This window comes from Dasypus novemcinctus, chromosome 10 (genome assembly GCF_030445035.2).
Source record: "Dasypus novemcinctus isolate mDasNov1 chromosome 10, mDasNov1.1.hap2, whole genome shotgun sequence".
Classification (NCBI taxonomy): domain Eukaryota; kingdom Metazoa; phylum Chordata; class Mammalia; order Cingulata; family Dasypodidae; genus Dasypus; species Dasypus novemcinctus.
The window spans coordinates 65,384,333-65,399,094 of NC_080682.1; the positions used below are offsets into that span (position 1 = coordinate 65,384,333).

The window sequence follows — 14,762 nt, forward strand, 5'->3', positions numbered from 1 at the left end:
CATTACTGTCATGTTTGTTGACCTTGACTTCCAGAGCACTACTGTAAATTCATACTTTCTTGAGAAATTTGAACAATTAAAAATAATTTTTAAAATTTTGCTAAAAAAGTAAACAAAACAGATCAAATTAGTTCAATAATATATTTTTGGAGTCACTGCATTCAAAATATTATCATTTCAACATGTATTCAGTTAAAAATAATGATTTTTTCACACACATCAAAAAAGAAAATAAAAAACTAAAAGAGGGAAGCAGATGTGGCTCAAGTGATAGAGCTTCTGCCTACCATATGGCAGGACCTGGGTTTGATCCCTGGGACCTCCTGGTGAAAAAAAAGAGTACGCGTGCCTGCACAGCAAGCCAGTGCCCACATGAGTGCCCACGTGGTGAGCCAGTGCCCGCACGAGTGCCCGTGCAAATCCCTGCGTGGTGAACCAGTGCCCGCACGAGTGCCCGTGCAAATCCCTGCGTGGTGAGCCAGTGCCCGCACGAGTGCCCGTGCAAATCCCTGCGTGGTGAGCCAGTGCCCGCACGAGTGCCCGTGCAAATCCCTGCGTGGTGTGCCAGTGCCCGCACGAGTGCCCGTGCAAATCCCTGCATGGTGAACCAGTGCCCGCACGAGTGCCCGCGCAAAGCCCTGCATGGTGAACCAGTGCCTGCTATGAGTGCCTGTGTGAGTCCCTGTGTGGTGAGCCAGTGCCCTACGCAAGTGAGTCATGCAGCAAGATGATGACGCATCAAAAGAAAGACAAGGGGAGAGTGAAGGTGAAGTGCTGCAGAAACCAGGAACTGAGGTGACACAACTGATAGGGAACATTTCTCCCAATCAGAAGTCTCCAGGATGAAAACTGGTGAATATTAGAGGATAGAAAATGAGAAGAGACAACACAGACAGCAAAAACAGCAGGGTGGGAGGAGGGGATGGAGGGAAAATAAATAAAAATAAATCTTAAAAAAAAAACCCCAAAACCCAAAACCCGATGAGAACCTGAGGACTAAAATAGAATAGAAGATTATATCCAAAGAAGATGAAGAGAGTTTAAGCAATTGCTGTTGAAATCTGAGAGATACACATGTGCAGATGGCAAGGCAGAGAGAAAATAGGGCACAGATCGCAGAGAGAAGTTCACAGCACTGGAATGGAGGCTGAGATTTTGTGGGGAAGAGACATGATGAAACTCTCCATTGGCATAGCTTTTTATATGGAAGACCAAACAGTTTCTAAGATTAGGTTCTCCATCTTTCCTAGTATTCTACAAACATGGAAAATAATATACAAGGAAATGTAACGACACAGGTCACTAGCAGTTTTATTTGCAATGTAGGGCATTTGAATTTCTTTGCATTTCTGAAGTTAGTCCAGGGTGAGTTAACATTTCTCTTAGAGGACAGCAGTGGGCATACCAAGGAGAAGCCACTTTTTGGAGGATAAGAACAATGAGACAATGGGAGCCTTTATGAGTTCCCCTGCCAGGCCTGCTTGGGCTTTGATGCTGCTATTAACGTCAAGACAATCCAACAAAATGACATTCATTCAACAAATATTTATCAAGTATTTACCATGTGCTAAGTATTGTGCTGGATGCTTCAAGCAAGATAGAACCAAGCAGTCAGGGTCCCTGGCCTCATGACACTAACATTCTAGAGGAAACCACAGACAATAAACAAAAAAACAAACCAAAAATTGACAATACAATTTCCAGTTAGTGATAAGGACTACAAAGAAAACAGCATGATGAGTTAGAGATTGCCTCGGTGGGCTGACTGGGTGATCAAGGAAGACTTTTCTGAGAAGATGTTTGTACTGATATAAAATGAGCCAACAATGTACAGATCTGTGGAGGTGATGTACCATGCCAACAAAGCTGCAACTGCGAAGTTCTGAGCCAGTCTGAGGAAAGAAGTTGAGTCCATGTGGCTGGTGCCCAGTGAAAGGAAGGAGAAGTGTATGCTATATGTTTGGAGAACAGGCAGGGGGGCAGATCTATTAGGGGCTTGAGGGCCAATGATTAGGGGTTTGAATTTTTTTCCAAGTGCAATGAAAGTCCTTTGAGATTTTGAACAAAGGAGTGGTGTTGTCTAGGTTAAATGAAACGCTGGCTTCTGTGAGGAAAATAAGAATGGATTGAGGGCACCAAGAGTGATTATAGAAATGTATTAGGAAGCTGTTGCTATCGTGGTCCATCCAGGTAGGAAGCTGTGGTGGCTTGGCTAGGGAGAAGCTGGCATGGAGCGACTGAGCTGGAAGAGACTTACTCTCTGGTGTTTACAATATAGGTGGTGTGATGCCCTTGGGTTCACAGAAAGTACAGGGTCAGCAGAGGACTGAATTGGTGAGTTCCACCCCTTCTAGCCCTTTCTTGTACTAGGATGGATCAAGGTCTGGGGTATCCTGGATAGGCTCACAAGGTTGCATGCCTTCAAGGAAGTGTTTTTATGTATTTGCTCACTATTAAGAGATGGGCGAGAGCCCTTCTTTTGGGATGATACAAATGAAGGACACTGGATGCAATGATCAGCTTCACCTCTGCCACCACAACTAATTCAGCTCTGGCCCCAAACTTGCAAACAGCTACACAAAAGAAAACCCTCTGACAAAAACCTCATCCAATGTAATTTAAGAATTGTCAACAATTAATTTGTATTGAAACATACCTCATGATGGGGAAAAGAGGTCTCACTTCCATCCCATGTGGTTACACAGTATTCCTTTCAATAACATGCTATATTGCCAGAAAGAATTCTGGAAAACACTGTTTTTTTCTTTTGTTACATTGCCAGTGTTTTCAGTTATGCTTTTAAATGCCTCTACCGACCTGGCAGACTACCCCTTTAGCTGTGGCATCACCCACCCATCTCTTCTATAATTTGGAATTGGGCACAAGATTTCAATCTATAAAAGGGTTCCTCTGCCAAAAATCATTGGGAAATCTTTGATCTAATTTAGCATCTCTCTTGACAGCCAAGGAAACAGGCTCAGAGAGGAAAAATGACTTTTAAAAGGTTACTCAGTGAGTTAGGGGCTGGGCCAGGATAAGGGATCCTTCTGTTCTGGGTGTTCTTTCTACCAAAATATAATGATTGAATAAGCTCCCCTTGAAACAAAAAACACATACATCCCTATTAGAATATGGCTCAGATTTGTTTTAGGGGGTATGCAAGAAGTTTATGGTATCCACTTCCTCTTCTGAGAAACGATTTCAATCTCTGACATATAGTCCCCTTGAAACTCCCAGAGCCAAGGGAACTGAACTTAGCAGAGGTGAAAACCCAGGGCAAGTCATGGAGTATCTGCTGGTGGAGTGGTCAGCTTCTCCCAAGGTCCAGGGCAGGCTTTGATAGTAAGGCCCTTCTTTGCATGTCAACAGAAAGGAAGTACAAGACTTGAGAGTTGGGCCCTACCTTCCCAAAGGGGAAAAGTGGCTTTGTTTAATGCCCAGAAGGGACCAAGGAAGTCAGGCTAACTAGGGAGCCATATACTAGTTTGGACTGGGGTTGCTCCAGTAACAGAGACAATCACAGAGGACCTGGCAACCCAAAACCACCACTGGGTAGGGTTGCAGTCTTCAGTGGTGTGGCATCCTTACAAGTAGGCAGCTGCCTCTTACTCTTTCTAGAGTGGATCTGAGCAGGACCCTGCCTAAAATATCCCTCAGTACCTCCCTCCAAGTCTGGAGTTTCAACATTAATAAATAATTCTTTCGTTCTCTTTCTGGAGTCCTCTGAAACAGTGGGATTCTATGGGAGCAGTAAGTCTCTAGCACCTTGGTGTGAGAGCATTGGCATTTGACAGACGGGAGAGTAGACTTGAGCTGGAAAGTTAGACAGAGAAGTCAATCAACCAATATGTCATGAGGATGCAGCAGAAATGGCCTGGGAGCAGTGATCTCACAATCTGCTGAGTTAGCCAGGTCTCTAACAGAATAGGGGGAAGGGCCACTTAGATTCTTTGAAAGCCCTTGGGTAAAGCCGATAGTTAAAAGACTTTAGCTGTCCTAAGAGAATGTGCTTTCTATTGTCCTGGAGAAAGAAGGCTTCAACGCAGTTCTAAGATTCCATTCTACCTCATACCACACCCCAAATCAATTCCAGATGGCATTAAATGTGAAAGAAAAACCTTAAAACATTTGGAAGAAAACACAGGAGAATGCCCATATGACCTAGGGGTAGGAAAGTGTTTATTAAATGAGACTCATAAAATACTTAAAATAAGAGAGATAACTTCTACCACTTTAAAATTAAAAACTTCTGTTCATCAAAAGGTAGGATTAAAAATAAGGTATCAAATTAGGGCCTAATTAACCACCAAAGGATTGATAAATAGAATATGTAAACAACTGCTAAATATAGATGCAAAAATGCAAACAGCTAAAAAAGAAGTGGACAAATGATATGTAGAGGCAATTCACAGAAGAGGAAACATAAGTGGTCCATAGTCATAGAGTGGATGCTCAATTTCATTAGTAGTTAATGCTATAAGATTTTATTCCAACTACATTGGCCAACTAAAAAGAAACTAATGGTACCAAGTGTTGTTAATGGGACACATATGCTGCCGGTTGGTGTAGAAATTGGTACAGCACTTGGGAAAACAAGCTGACACTACTCTTTGTAAATCTTAAAATGGACACACAATTCAGCAATTCCAACTGTAAGTGCATCTTCTAGACTGGGGTTTCTCAAGTTTGGTGCTATGGACATTTTGGTCTGAATAATTCTTTATTGGGAGCTGGGGAAAAGTGTTCCGTGCATTGTAGGATGTTTAGCAGCATCCTACATGCTGCTAAACCCCTGGATTCTACCCTTGAGCCAGTAACACCCCTTTCCTTTAGTTGTTACAACTAAAAATGCATCCAGACACTGGCAATTGTCCTCTGGGGAGCAAAATTTCCTTTGGTTGAGAAACACTGCTTTGGAGAAACTGTTGCAGACATGTACTAGGAAACTCACAGAAAATGTACAATTATTCTTAACAATAAAAATAACTGGAAACCATTAAAATATTTACCAGCAGTAGAACTGATTAATTGTAGAATATTCAAACAATGCAATATCATACTGTAGTAAAGATGAATAAATACAACCTTAGATATCTTAGAAATAAAATTTTCAGTGAAAAATCAAATTGCAGAAGAATGCAAACGGCATGATTCCATCTACAAAACATTTAAACATCTACAAAAAAGTACTATGTCTAAGATATATATATATATATATGTAATAAAGCTTGAAGGAGAAACAAAGCAAACTTTAAGATAGTGTATATGCCTTGGCAGGGAGCTAGACAGATAAGATCAAGGAGCACAAAGGAAGCTTTTATTTCTTAAATTAAGGGGTAGATCTATGGGTGTTAATTTTATTATTATGCTTTATAATTTACATATGGTACCTGTATCCTTTCACATATAGCAACTAATTCAGAAGAAACACATGAAAAAGGAAGACTGGACCATAGGATATTTGCAGAGGAAAGAACAATTTGGTGAAATGTGTGCCAGAAGTACCCCTCAAATCACGCAGGACTTTCAGAACAGGAAGCAAGTGAGTGCTTCCCCTCTCTTCATCCAGGTCCTTCTCCCAGCTGCTTCTACTTGGGACTGATCTGCCTCAGGGTGATAATGCTTTGAAAATTTAGCTGAATGATCACGACCAGGTCCTTTTCCTTCTCTGGGTCTTAGTCCCTTCCCCCTCCCCCAATAAAAAGGTGGGGCTTGGATTGGACATCAGGGTTGGTAAATATATGCATGCTCTACTCCACTCTATGCCCATGGTAGACATGAATAATTGATCTCAACACTCTAAATTGGGAAGAGGCTTCCTGATGGTTTTCAACAAAGAATTTCAGGCAATTGATCACATGTAGCATGAGAGAGTTATTTATATTCCTAAGATTTGACCTCTAAGGTCCCCTCAAGGTTTGGCATTTTCTATGTTTAGTCACCTGAATTAGTTTGAGAGATCATTAAAGGAAAGGCCTTTGACTCATTTCCATTGTACCTCCCAGTCCTGGTCCTCAGTGGACATTACGGTGTCAGTAAAAACTGGCTAGAAAGCATCATTTCTTCCACCACTCGCATTCTCCAGATACAAAATGAAACAAATCTCCCAGAGCCCATTAAAAGGATCCTGCCTGTGTGTTAAACCCATTCAACATGCTAGGGCAATATTCAGAGCTACCAGGCCCAAGTCTGCTGGCGTTCTAGCAAAGAGGCAAGGGAACTTTCAGAAGCCTTGTGCTTAGGAGAGGGGAAGAGATGGGTTCAAAATCGAGTTAAGAGAAGATGTGGCGTGAAGATCTGTATAGGGCTCATATTAAAGGCAGGAAAGGGAAGGTAGTAGAAATGGTAGCAGGCAGATTAAGTAGACTTTTCTCTCCACTGATTTTGCTAACAATCTCTCAGGGCCACAGCTCCTTGTCTGTCAGCTCTATCAAATGAAGGAGGTGGTTTCTTGATTCTCTGATTCCAACTCTGTTGATTGAAATTGTGAGCAGAGCTAAACCCTAGAGGGATGTTTTACAACCAAGCACCGCACGCCCTCCAGTGGCAGAAAACGGGTAGCTCAGGGAAAATCGAGAATGCCCAGTTTTGCCTAAAGCAGATTTTGGAAGTATTCTTTCACATGTATTTTTTTGTTTGCTCCCAACCGGATATATGGGATGCTACGCAGATTCTTCAAGATGTTTGGGTGCTGCCAGGAATGCTTGTGTGGAATTGTGAATCCAAAGAAAGACAGAGCTGAAATTAACCATAGAAATCATCTATCCAAGTTTTCATTATTATCCCTAAGAAGAAATAAAAAGCTCAGAGAAGGACGGGGATAATAAGGCTGGTATTAGGACTTCAATCTTTTGGCTTCAAACTCAGTGTTCTTTCCACTCTGCACCTTGGCCTCTTTATGGCAGTAATTTGAACATTTTCTATCAGTCTGGCGCTGCATTGGACATTGTTAGGGAAAAATGATGACAGTTACCAATCATGGAGTTTTCACTATGCAGGGCACCGTTCTAAATGTTTCACGTTTATCTTAATTCTCACAATAACCTAATGAGACAGTATTATCCTTATTTTGCAGGTGAAGAAACAGGCTCGAAGGGATAAGAAGGAAGTTGCTAAAAGAAGTAGATCGTATGTCCCTCCCCTCAAGCCATTTACAGCCTAGATGGAAAACCTAGCTTACTTATCTTAACAGATGAAGGAAATAAACATTTGTAAATCACTGTGGCTCTAGACACACAGAGGTTTTGCAGACAGGTCATGAAAGCCTAAATAGGGACATGGTTTCTAAGTGAATTTCTTTGTAATGCTGATGGACTAGATTAACATCAGCACTTTAGGGCAGGGGTGACCAGTAGGTTTCATCTCACATATCCACGTCTATCAAATAGCACTAACCCTCTGCAGTGCTGTGTCTTCTGGCCATATTTGGGTGCTTGGGGGCGGTAGGGAACAGTTGGCATGGTGCCACATATTTGCCATCAGTACTCTAGACCAACTGAATTCTACAAAGCCTACAAATTCTAGTATTGTCTGTAGACCAGTAAGCCAAGGGTATCACTTGGCAGCTTCCTAGAAAGATAGAAACAAGGTTCCCATTCCAAGGCTACTGAATGAGAATCTTCATAGCAGCTAAATCCTCAGATGATTTGTATGCCCGTTAGTTAGAGATGATACTGCTGTAAAGCATTTTGCAAATACAGTTGTGATATATTAGAGGTCAAGTCCTGATTCTGCTGCAAAAGAATAAATGTTGTGATCAATTTTTCCTCTTCTCTTCTTTATCAATTTTATTTTAAAATTATAAATAGTAAAATTGCCTTTTTTGGTGTATTGTTCTATGAATTTAATGCATGCCTAGATTTGTGTAATCTAGGAAGCAATACAGCTCCAGTAGTCCTCCAAATTCTGTTATGTAATCCCTTTATAGGCACAACTTACCCCCATCCTTAACATCTGACAACAACTCCACCACTATAGTTTTGTCTTTTCGAGAGTGTCATCTAAAAGGAATCTTACTGTCTTTTACCTTTTTTTTTTTTTAATTATTTTTTGGAAATTTATTTTTATTCCTTTTAGTTTTTAAATTAATTTTTATTTTTTTACTGTTACTTTTTTGAGAATGACTTCTTTCACTCAGCAAAATGCTTTTCACAACTTTTTAAAAAATTTTATTTAAAGACATTTATTTCCCCCCTTCCTCTCCTCCCGCCCTGCTGTTTTTGCCATCTGTGTCTGTTTGCTGTGTGATCTTCTGTATCTATTTCTCTTTTTGTCTTCTCATTTTTTCTCCCCTAGGATTCACCAGGATTCGATCCTGGGGACTTCTGATGGGGGGAGAGGCTCCCTCTCAATTGTACCACCTCAGTTCCTGGTTTCTGCTGTGCTTCACCTTGACTCTCCCTTTGTCTCTCTTTTGATGCATCATAATCTTGCTGTGTGACTCACTTGTGCGGGCACTGGCTCACTGTGCAGGCCCTCACATGGGCACTGCTTCACTGTGTGGGCACTCACACGGGCACTTGTGTGGGCACTGGCTCACCATGCGGGCACTCCTGCAGGCACTGGCTTGCCACACAGGCACGCTTTCTCTTCCTCTTTTTCACCAGGAGGGCCCAGGGATTGAACCAGGGTCCTGCCATATAGTAGCTGGAAGCTCTTATCACCAGAGCTACATCCGCTTCCCACAACTTGGTTTTAATAGCATTTTAAATTTTATCTCTCAGCTATAAAGAGAATACTGTATTGTAGAATTCTGTGATTCCATAGGAAAATGGTGACATAACTCACTTAAGTGCTAAGAGTTTAAATTATTCTAGGAATATATCGAGGGCAGCTATGTCCATTTGGGTGTGATACCAGGTACTGCATTTGCCTCATGGACACATTCAATTGATATCTTGAATTAAATTGTCATTTGGTATTTACTATACGTCATGCTTTACCACAATCACACATTCCCTTTATTAGACTAAATTTTCCTATAATTTTATTTTTTTACATTATGTTTTTGAAGAATGATATTCCTTAACTGTCTCTGTGAATGGAGTTTTAGGGTGAAACCCAAATACATTTTTATCCCATTCTGCCAAACAAAACAAAGTGGAACAAAATTAAACAGTCTTTTTAAAAATTTATTTTTAAACAAGGAGCTCTGTAGAGTCTCCTTGTAAGGAAGAAAACAATAACCACAGAAAACTTTTAAAACTCTATTCTAGAGTAAAATCTCCATCATTATACTCATCCTTCATGTTTCTATATACGTTTCCCATTCATTCTGTTGGATATCAACAGCCCTGGCTGGTGAAGGAGTAAAGCCAGGTACAGATACTGTCATTTTGAGGACCAGGAAAACGAGGACTAGAAGGGGTGGGGAATTGTTAAAGGTCACACAGCTGGCTGGTGACAGAGCTAGAATTAGAATGCAGAACTTTGAGTTCTACTACGCTTTTAGCACCTGGTATTGCAGATTTTTTTTTTCTATTAATCACAAAGATGTCGTTATATCTATTGTGTTCCAAAGATAGGGCTGCTCCTTTCCTTATGAACATTAGAACTTTTTTAACTTATGCTAATTTTTAGAACTCCTTGAATAGTGATGCTGTTCCCTTAAATTATTTTTATTTGACTCCAGTCACAGGGAGCCGCTGCCTGGTTTGAGGATTTAATGCATTTGCCATTACAATCACACAGGTAGACAAATTCTGTTTCCAGAGATTAGAACTGTAAAGACCAAAGCTGCTTTTTAGTTCAATTTCCCTGCCTCCAATTTCAGAGCATTCAAAGGGTGGAGTCTAGTATGAAGTAGGAATGATTAGAAAATGGAACAACTTTCTCTTCTCCCTTGAAATTGTCATGGGATCTGGTAGCTGCTTCTTTGTACCATTCTGATCAGGTTTTTTGGGACATTTTGTAATCCAGGTTAATAGCTATTTTTCCACAGCAGTCATTATGTTTTTAGTTCATATCTTCAGGGACATTTCTTACAGCATTTAATCTGAAATGTGCTACACATTTGTACTTTGGGAGCTAATGTCTTCAAAGTCACGAAAACTGAAGCTGAGAGCCTCTTTAAACTTGAATAGGGTCTAAAGAATGGGAGAAGCCAATGGTTTGACCTTGCTTTATCTTCTCTCTGCCACTCTTTTACTCACCCCACAACGTGCTCTGCACAACCCCTAGTCAAGGACAGTGTTCAGATACTGTGCTGCTCTCTTTCAGGAAAAATCTGCAGCCGGAAACCTTCTCTGGGTGAGTAACAGGCCCACAGTCCATTAATTAACAAGGGGCTACAGGAGGTTGTAAACACAGCTGCTGGCTGCTGGCTCTGTTGACCTGCCTGCATATGGCAAGTGAAGAAATGCTGGTTGGTAACACAGTCTCGTTTTGTTTGGGGCTCCCTTAACTGAACCCAACAGCAGTTGGCAGGGAAGCTGACAGCAACATGGCCGTCTCTCCAGAGCTAGCCAGAGGCAGGGCTCCTTCTTGCCTGGAGCTTCCATACCTAGAGTGGACCTGAGGATGGGAGAGAGTGTTGGAGAAGAGTGGGGGAAACAGCAGCAACCTATTTACAAAAGAGCTTATTTTCCAGTCATTCAACACTTACGTTTTTGGTGAGTCCTTGGAACAGACTTATTATCTGGCCTTTTCTGCCCAGCTGTCTTTTAGTAATAGTTACTTAGTCTTCATCTCAACCTGGCCATGCCAAGTCTCTCTTTGGGAGAGACACATTTATTCTTTTATTGGGTGAAGCATGTTTGATTTATGAAAATGAAAATGCATTACTTTTACAGAGTCTATATGAAATATTTCCAACTTGCTTTTTCATATAAACTCATTTAATTTTCATTATTCTCCATTTACAGATGAAGAAACCAAGGTTCAGAGAGGACCAGCAACTTGCACAAGGAAATACAATAAGTAAGTGGCAGGTCTAGAACCTGAATAGAACCTTCAGTCTCCATGCCCTTGCTGCGCTCCTTCTATTATCCCCCAGAACCTCCTGGAGGTCTTCTGAGAGAGACAGGAGCTTGTAATGAGGTGTGACTATTGGCTCCCGGTGTTAGAGTCCCTCAACATGCCCCTGGAGTCAAGGCTCAGCCTTGCTGACCAGTGCTTCCTGCATTAGTGTTTGGATTAACACTCAAAGTTCACTGACAGTGTGTTCTGGTAGCAGAAAAGGAAACACATGAGGCAGCTTGTTAGTAATTAAATATAAGATGAAAACAGAAAAGCAAATAGATTCACAAGCAGGCAGGCCAAAGATGTTGGTGCTTTTTAAAAAAAATTTATCCACCCTCCCTCCCCAGCTGTCTGTTCTCTGTGTCCATTTGCTGCGTGTTCTTCTGTGACCGCTTCTATCCTTCTCAGTGGCACTGGGAATCTGTTTCTTTTTGCTGTCATCTGTGTGTGTGTGCGGCACCATTCCTGGGCAGGCTGCACTTTCTTTCGCACTGGGCGGCTCTCCTTACAGGGTGCACTCCTTGCGCGTGGGGCTCCCCTACGCGGGGGAAACCCCTGCATGGCATGGCACTGGTTGCGTGCATCAGCACTGCACATGGGCCAGCTCCACACGGGTCAAGGAGGCCCGGGGTTTGAACCGCGGACCTCCCATGTGGTAGGTGGATGCCCTAACCACTGGGCCAAGTCTGCTTCCCGAGATGTTGGTGCTTTGATGAATTCCTTCCAGCTTCTGGCAAAATGTTTTCCATTCATGCTTCAAAGGTCCCACAAGACGTTCAATGTCCCTGGAATTTCTAATACCAGGTTCTTTGACCAATTCAATTCAACCAATATACACTGTGCATCTGTGGTTTGCAAAGCAGTATGGTAGAAGCTGGGGCAGCTTTCAGAAATGAAGAAACCATGCTCTCTGTTTTTGAATTGCTTCCTGTCTTGTGGGAAAGATCGACCGGTTGTAAAGAATTCCTTGGAAAATGAGGCAGAATAAAGTAGGTGTTATTCTGGAATTCTGGGCTGAGGGCCCAGTGGGAGCACAGGCCAGGATGTTTACAATTCTTCTTTTTTACCAGGGGATGATTGCAGGTGGAGGGACCTGTGAAGAAAGGGGCCCGGCATGAAGAGGAAAGGTCACAGCGGTGTTAGGAATTGAGGTGGGGTTTTATGGTTTTATATCCAGGCCCTGAAAGGCTTAGAGCTACTCTACCAATCACTTCTACTCCCAGTTGATTTCCTGAGGGAAGCTAAATGAAGGAAAAACAGCTAAATGGGAATCTAATTAGCTCTATGAGTGCCCAGTCACTCTCAACATAGAGATCTGAGGAAAGTGTTGACTTAAGTTTGAGGTCTAAGTAAGGCTTTCAATCTTACAAAAAGCTTAACTCTTAATTCTTCTGACCAGCTCAATTATCCAGTAAGACAAAAGCCAGCATGCTTAGGCATGCAGAGAGAGAAACGATATTGTTGGCTTGCCTTTATATAGACTCCCAGCGACGTAGAGAACATAAAGGGAAAGATGAGTTTGCACCTTTAACACACATTGACCTGGCCTCAAAGAAAATACAGTATAAGAAATATTCTTAGAATTTTGACTAATCAGACCAATTTAATAATGCTTCCTCTCTTGGAAGATGAGGGAGGGAGCTTGGAAGGGGTGGCAGAAGTTTGTGTGGCATTGGGAAAGGAGTAGAAGCAGTCCCTTGTCTAAAGGCAGCCGTAAGTGGGAATTTGTTCATCTTCATGAACAAGAAGAGCACAGTGGACAGCCTGGGAGGATCAAGTTCCTAGTAAGCAGTCAGGAACTGGTAAAATTGATAGAGTTCATGAGCCGAAATCAGATGACTGGTCAAAGGACAACAGAGCGACAGGAAATGAGGGAGCAGGACAAGGTGAGCAGGAGAAAGAGGATACGGAAGCATTTTTGTCCATTGTCTCAGGTGAATATCAGGCATTGATCACTCTGAGCAGCCATCTTTGTGATTGTTTTTTAGTTTGCTAGGCTGCTGGAATGCTGTATATCAGAAATGGGTTGGCTTTTTACAAAGATGATTTATTAACTTATAAGCTTACAGTTCTAAGACCACGAAAATGTCCAAATCAAGACTTCCATCAGGCAATGCTTTTCTCCTGGAAGCCTGGCTGCCAGCAATCCTGCATTCTTCTATCGTATGGCAAAGCACATGGTGGCATCACCTGGTCTCCCTTCTCTTCCAGGGTTCGTTGCTTCAGCTTCTGGCTTCCTCTAGCTCTCTCTCTCATCTTCTGAGTTTTTTTTCCTCTGCTTCTGTGGCCTTCTCTCTCTCTCTTTGTATTCATCCCATTTATAAATGATTCCAGTAAGAGAATTAAGACCCACCCTCGTGAAGCCTTGCCTGACTGAAGAAAACTAATCAAAAGACCCTTAGCTGAAGTCATGGAATCAATAGGTTCCATCCACAATAGGCTCACACCCATAGGAGAGGATTAACTCTTAGGACATGATTTTCCTGGGGTCCAGAAAAGCCTCAAACTAGCACAGTGTAAATAGAGTTGGGAGCATGGAGTGACATTTATCTGTGGTGGTGGGAAGTAGGGATGGGGAAGGTATTTTAATCTCCTTTGCTTGGTTACATACTCATGTGTCAAATAAAACATTGTTCTCTTCAAGAAGAATATTGATGTTCTGACACATACGAAAACAATTTGTATGGCAGAAAATGTTGGATTGAAATTCAGTCACCAGGAGTTTTACTCCTGATTCTATTTCTGCTATATGACCCTGAACAATAATAAGAACTGTGGAAATGATGTTGGTGATCACTGTATGATGGTGTGATAAGCTGTGTGTTAGACAGTGTATGTACCAAATCCCTAATACATATGACCTCATTTAATCCTCACAATAATTCTATGACATAGGCAGATTATTTCCATTTCACCAATGAGGAAAATGAGATGAAAAAAAGTCATTTTCTTAAGCAGACACAGCTAATACCAGACCCAGGACTCAAACCCATGCTCTTACAGTGCTCGCTCTAGTGCTCTTTATGACTTTTTACTCACCTGTAGGAGATGAATAAAGATCCCTTCCTATCCTTACTCACAGAGCATGGTGGGGGAATCGAATTGATTAAGGATTTGTGAAAAAAAAGTTGTAAGGTAGAAGTTCTTTTAAAAAGGAAGTGATTAGCTTACCTAAATTCTGCTACTTTTAAATGTTTGTTGAATGAATGCATACTTAATTGGGAATATAATTTGTCTTTATCTCTTATCTCTTATCTATCCATCTATTAACATTTTGTGTGGGTCGTCCTAATTGTGTGAGAGAAGGATGGTTTTAAGCCACAGAAAACAGTCTTCTAGAAAACTTCTAGTAGAAGAGCTTCCTCCCCAAATCTGGTTGGATTTAGAGCAGGGGTTCTTAACAAGGAGTCCATGGACTTAACTGAAATTCAAAAAACATTATTCTTGTGGGGATGCATTGGTGCAGGTGTGATATATTTATTAAATAATACATAGTATAGTGTGGACTTAGAAAGGGGTCCATGGTTTTCACCTGACTGGCAAAGGGGTCCATGAAACAAAAAAGGTTAAGAACCCCTCATTTAAAGGATCTAAAATTGATTGACCTTGTGGTGCTCATTATGAAAAGATTCATAAAGAAGCTTCCCCTTATTAAGCACATGCTGTGTGCCAGGTGTACTTGTTAGCTTGTTTAATCCTTCCATGTCATTGTCATTATTATTTCCATTTTACAGGAGAGGGAACTTAACCTTTAAGATGTTGAGTGGTTCACCCAAATTTATTTAGCTCTAAGTGCGATCATG

At 41.5% G+C, this 14,762-nt stretch overlaps 1 long non-coding RNA gene across 1 annotated transcript in view; it reads left to right on the top strand.

Annotated features, from left to right (window-relative positions):
• The window catches only part of LOC105745732 (uncharacterized), an 87,298-nt gene that overhangs the window by 31,838 nt on the left and 40,698 nt on the right, over window positions 1–14,762 (top strand). Inside the window, exons 3-5 of the long non-coding RNA XR_009187611.1 lie at window positions 5,411–5,542; window positions 10,219–10,248; window positions 10,863–10,917. This is a non-coding gene — a long non-coding RNA (uncharacterized lncRNA). The remainder of the gene's footprint in view (window positions 1–5,410; window positions 5,543–10,218; window positions 10,249–10,862; window positions 10,918–14,762) is intronic.